The sequence below is a fragment of the Benincasa hispida genome, chromosome 6, assembly GCF_027475165.1.
Source record: "Benincasa hispida cultivar pf3 chromosome 6, pf3_genome.v1.1, whole genome shotgun sequence".
NCBI classification, from domain to species: domain Eukaryota; kingdom Viridiplantae; phylum Streptophyta; class Magnoliopsida; order Cucurbitales; family Cucurbitaceae; genus Benincasa; species Benincasa hispida.
The window spans coordinates 1,364,329-1,370,328 of NC_143483.1; the positions used below are offsets into that span (position 1 = coordinate 1,364,329).

A 6,000-nucleotide genomic window follows, 5' to 3' on the forward strand; every position below is an offset into this window, starting at 1 on the left:
GAAGAAAAATAATACTAACAATGTCACTCTAAGAAAACAAAATAAAATAAAAAATGTCAATAATAATGACTTGTTGATTTTGCATCTTATATAAAAGTCCAATAAACGGATCCTTGGATATAGTTTGGATGTTGTAACTTTATGTAGTGACATAAACATGATCATATAACCATAAATGGTCTAATAAGTATATAGATGAAATTGGGTATCTTAACACTATTGGATGCAGCTCACCCTCTAGTTGTTACCAGAAGTTGTAAGGATGATGTGATCCACAAATAGTTCACCCTCTAGTTATTACCAGAAGTTGTAAAGTGCTACAAATGATGTGATCCACAAATAGTTCAGGTTGAGACATGAGAGTGGGGACATCCTATGCAGTGAGTTTGCATATAGACTGGACCACGAAAATAGTCACTTTACTGTTTACTATTAAAACTGACTATTTCATTTATTATATAACCTAGGTTAACTCGATCTTAATTCTAAGCTAACTATGAACTCTTGTTTGTTCGAGATTATCCTTTGATCTGCAAATGGTGAGAGTAGTCCAACAGCACTGCTCAATAAGCTTACCATTTTGGGATAAGACCGGATGTAGTCACTGGAGTAAAACGGTATTTTTGACCTAGATGTGATTACGACAACCTGTGAAGGATCGACTTACTGATTATGGTTATTAAGTGGACATAATATATCTATAGTGTGGGGTTCAACTATGGGCTATAGTGGAGTGTCCCATTAGTTAACGAATGGGGTTAGATCAGTCTAATGAGTTTAGCCAATTAATCTCAAATCGTTGGAGCCCATGATCTGTAGGTCCGCGAGGTTCCCCTACTAGCTCGTAAATGAATCAGCTTTAGGGTAGCTTGAGAAATTAATTTGAAACATTCAAATTAAACAGAACAAGAGAAAATATATTTGAATATGATTTAAATATATGAAGATGATTATTGTGCAAAAATTAATTTAATATTTGATATTAAATTAATTTATGAAATTAATTTAAGAAAATCATTTTTGTATTAAAATAATTTTAAAATCATTTTTTTGTTTTAAAAGAAAATGAAAAAACGGTTTTGCATGGTTGCACAAAATAGAGATTTAATTTTCTCCATTACCTTCATCTTCATGCTCACACAAAGGCCATTATCCTCTCCACATTGATTCTCCAAGCATGAGCTACAAGTCATGCACTCCATTTATTTGCATGTTCATCTACTATATAAAGAAGATTGGAGTCGTTGGAGAAAGGTTAATACAGAATTTTGAGAGAAAATGATTGATCTCCCTTTCATATTCATTCGACCTGAGGCAAAAGAGAAGTCATACAAAGAAAGGTTCGTGGAGAAAGAGAAGAACACCTTATTTAAAGATAAGGCCGAAGTAAAAAATCAATAGAAAAAATAGTGAATCATAGGTACTTACCCTCGTTACTAAGATGGATATTTTCTGTAAAGAAGAAACTGTCTTCTTCAATCGGCTGTTGTGGGTTTTTCTCGGTTGTTCACTTCTTCAAGCTATTCTTGAGTCCCACAACTCTGCCTAAAGCTCCAAGAGCATAGTAAGAAAGTCTTTGAGGTGGTTCACGGCGATATCAAGTGAAGACAACAGTTGTACAAACGTTTTATTGGATAGCTCATCAAATGTATGTTTTGAAAACCCACTTTTTAGAAGAGCATGCTTTAGATTTTGCCAAAATTAGTGAATTTGAATGCTTATGGATCCTTGATACTTCTTTTGCATGTTATTTAACTCTTTCATTTAGTGTGATATTGTCGAAAAACTCGTATTGAAATCACCCACATTGCACACCAAGCAATAATAAAAAAATATAATGACGTTACGGCTTCCTGCTTCAGCGCGCTCTGGCACCGACAGAAATGCTTGCCCCTGAATGTGGATCTATTGGATTTTTCTTTGCCTTTAACAGTTTCATAATTCTTTCCTATTAGCGAGCTAGTGAAGTACCTGACGCCCCAAAAATTGTAAGGTAAAATTTGTCTTATTCCTTTTTATTTTTGGGTTTGAAAATACGTGATAGGTGGTTAGGAGGTTTTGAAGGTTTTGAATATATATATATATATATATATATATATGTATGTATGTATGTATGTATGTATGTATGTATGTATGTATTTCTTCAAGGAAAAGGGAGGAGTTAGGGTTTAGTGGGGGTACAATTGGTTATAAATGTGAAATTAAGAGACATCGGTTTGCGTGTAGAGAAAAGAAAGAATTTTTTTTTTCCTTTTTCTTCCTCTTAACCCCCACGCGAGACCACCCTTTTTCCCTCAACTCGTTCCTCAGCGTAGCGGTACGTGGTTCGGCAGGTCGCTGGCCGTTTGAACGTCGACGCCTCCTCACGGTGGCCATCCGCGCCGCTCACGCCTCAGCCCAGCTACCCGCACCGCTCGCCGCTCAACCTCTGCTTTTTGCTAGCCACATAGCCTGCCGACTCTTTCTGCCAGCCGAGTTTCTTCAATTTTTCATTCCCATTCTTATCGTCCGCCAGTTGCCGACCTCTTCCGTTTTGCCAGGAACTTGGAATTTTTTGTGAGATTTAAGTTTTATTTGGTTTTTAGTTAATGGGTTTTGAATGCCTATCGAATTTGGTCTGATTTAAGTTATACTAAGGATGCATTGTTGCTCAATTCGAGGTTTCAAGACATTTTTGGTACTATCTAGCAGCATCAAAGATCGCTTTGGGCGCCTTTTGGTAAGCTATAATTGTTATTCTGGTTAATTCTTGTTTTCCCCAATTGGTTTGGTGAATATTTGTGTTAATTGGGATTTAGAATTGAGTTTTGAAACCCTTCAGTTTGCTTATGACTGGATTGGATTCGTACTTGAAGCTCAGTTGTAGTTTTGGTTAAGTCGACATTTTGGGTAAGTGGTATGGAGACTTTTGATTGTGCTTTTCGAGTGAGTTAGGTTATGTTTATAAGGATTGACATTAAATTGGTTTATTCTAGGGCGATTCAAGCATTTGACTCAAGTCAAAGAGGGATTTGATTGATAGTTGGAGTTTTGTTTGCTATTTGTTCAACATAAATTCGGGATAAATGATTTACTATCGGTTTGCCCTCAAACCCAAGCATGTATTACGTATTGGTCCCTACGTTAATATGAGATATCTTGATATGCCTATTGGACAGTTGAAAATTTTGGTAACTTACGCTTATGTCATGGAATGTTGATGTTATGTGTTGTAACAATGTTTGGCGTATGGATAAATTTTGAATTGTTATGTGATCTTAGCATGATTTAAGACCTCGATTGTATGCTTATGACTTTATGAGATTGCAGTGATTGTTGGCACTTCTATTGGGCTATGCATATCGTATGTTGTGAGCCTTCGGGCTCACACCTTATGCTTATGTAGGATGTCCCCTTGGGACCACCACTTATGTTTATGTTTGTGCTCTCCGGGGTCATTACTTATGAAAGCATGCCTTTAGGTTCGCCTTTTATGCCTATGTTTATGCCTACGCCTATGATGTCCTTGTGCATTTCTGTCCTAATGGAAAGGCTAACAGATCATTGAGTGGGCCCAGTAATGGGTCGCCTATTGAGTATACTTTTATACTCATCCTTTTCCTTTCATGTTTTTCAGGTAAGGGCAAAGATAGACCGGTGCATGACAAGAGAGATCCATGACCTGGCCATTTAGACAAATTATTAGTTCCGCACTTAGGTTTCATGGACTAGCGTCTAGTTTAGGAGTCAAACATTTTAAAATCTTATGAAATATTCCTTGATTTTAATTATTGATTTATTTAATTGTTATTTATTTTAAAGTTGGGTTAGAGGTACCCCGAACGGTGTTTTCATAATTTCTCTTTTGTATTTATTTGAGCTTTATTTAATGAAATAAAATTTTTATCTCTTTGATTTAATTATTCTTTGAGAAATGCATTGCCACGCCTATGCATGCATAGAGTAGTGTCATAGAACCATACTAGAAATTTGGGTCGTTACAGTTGGAATTAGAGCTTAAGTTTTAGTTTCTGTAGACTGAATTACATCGTGAGTCCAAACTATTCCATATGGACACAAATGGATCTCTCGTCATCACCAGGTATGTCGTTTAAAGTTCTTTAGGGAAATATGTATGAAATCTTACCTGTTGTGTAGTCGTTTAATGGTTTACCCTGCTAGCGTTTATTAAAGCGTTACGTGCGGTTATCAGGTATGGCACCACGAACTAGAGGAAGGGGCAGTCGAGATAAGAATAGTTGGGGAGCAGAACTGTGACATACAAGACTCTGAGGAGCAAATCAAAGAAGTGCGGGACCCACCACCTCAAGACCCAACTGGGTCAATCTAGCAAAGGGTTAGACCAAGAAGCGGGCCTCGAACTTCGATTGTGTCACACCCCGTCCCAAACTACTCTCTAAGCCTAGGAAAGGACATGACTACAGCAATTATCAACCCTTTTGTTGACACTTACTACCTAATAACTCTTGCGAAAATTACTTTGATACTAATGTACAAATTCATATACAGCGGATGCCTCTTAGGCCAAATTTATTAAGTTTAAAAAAACACAACATATTTAGAGTAATTACATTACTAGTTTCACAAGTCCTGATACCCAAAACCTTAGTCCCTATATGAATAACTGTAACATGTGTACAATATTTACAGTAACCACCAAACAGCCGATTACATTATCTTTGTCCTTTAGTGGCAGAGTAATGCAAAGCTATCTTCTGAGGATTTGACCGCTACTTGAAGGAAAGAAAAACATTTGAAAACGGGGTGAGCTTGTTAGCCCAGTGAGTGACTTAAAAAAGAAAACTGATTCTCATGCAATAGTCTCAATAAAGAGATTAAACTGAAATATAAACTTCTACAGTAACCTTGTACTGATGTATAGACATTTTCCAAGCATATAAAGCATATAAAGTTGTTTTTATTAGAAAACATTAAAACTGTTCCTTAGTTGAGAATAACCCTGTTGTGGTTAAATCCCAACATCAACTGCTAGTCAAGAGAGAACCCTTTTGCTCAATCTCTGACTTTAACTACCTACGTGCACGTGGTCATACTAAGTATCGTCATATTTTAGGTACTTCTGCTCAGATACCTTCTCTAAACTTGTCCTTTAGTATCGAGTTGCTCGGATACCTTCTCAACTGTCCTTCGGTATCGCATTTCAAGTAGAACTAGTCATAAATGACTTTTCTCTTTAAAGCATGTAAAGCATAACGCATAGAAAACATATCTTTAAAGATATTAACGCATGCTGGGTGTATTTAAACACACATAAATAGTTTTTCAATAAACTTTCATACATGCATCCGTTTAAAACATAACTCATGGTTTGCTTGGTAATTACTTTGTAAAACTAGCTGGCATGAGAATAATCTTTCTTTAAAACATGGTTTCCTTAAAACATTGTAAATATTTAGTCAAATATTTAGTCACTCACCTTGATTGTTTAGGAACCTTTCTCTTCAGAAGTTCTTTGTTTACCTCGGGCTCCCTTTTGAACCCCTAAAATCCATATTCAATTTTAAAGCTCAGATTACTCATAGTTTTAAGAATTATCTCGTGATACTTTCTTCTGTAAACATGCTCTACAATGTCTCAGGAAGCTTACCTTAAAATCTTAGCTCAGAACTTCTCGTGGTTTGGCCGGAATCACAAGATCTCCAAGACTGGCCCAAGCTTACCTGACAGTTTGACTCTTCTGTCTTTTTCTCAGTTTCTAGCCTGATCCCTTGGCTTCTTCTCCAACAGTCCTAGCTTGAAAACTAGACTCGCGGAGCTTTCAGGTGGCTTTGGAATCACTCCAAACGCACGAGTATGCTGCGAGAACTCCTAGTCCCAGTTTGATGTTATTTCCAGAATTCACTGTCTAACTGCGTCTCCTCTTGAAGTTTTATGACCGACGCATAGGTTTGCTATCAATGCATAGTTTAATCAGCTTTTATACTCTTCTTAATGTCCTTTGAACTATGATCTGAAGAGGAGTCCTTGGCTCTATTTATA

At 36.6% G+C, this 6,000-nt stretch overlaps 2 long non-coding RNA genes across 2 annotated transcripts; both read left to right on the forward strand.

Annotated features, from left to right (window-relative positions):
• Positions 1 to 2,218: 2,218 nt before the first annotated feature.
• On the forward strand, positions 2,219 to 4,587 carry LOC120080439 (uncharacterized). The gene is made up of 3 exons (XR_016530354.1): positions 2,219 to 2,556; positions 2,661 to 2,719; positions 4,193 to 4,587. It is a non-coding gene; the product is annotated as an uncharacterized LOC120080439 (long non-coding RNA).
• On the forward strand, positions 2,758 to 3,836 carry LOC150035329 (uncharacterized). The gene is made up of 2 exons (XR_016530355.1): positions 2,758 to 2,889; positions 3,617 to 3,836. It is a non-coding gene; the product is annotated as an uncharacterized LOC150035329 (long non-coding RNA).
• Positions 4,588 to 6,000: the final 1,413 nt, after the last annotated feature.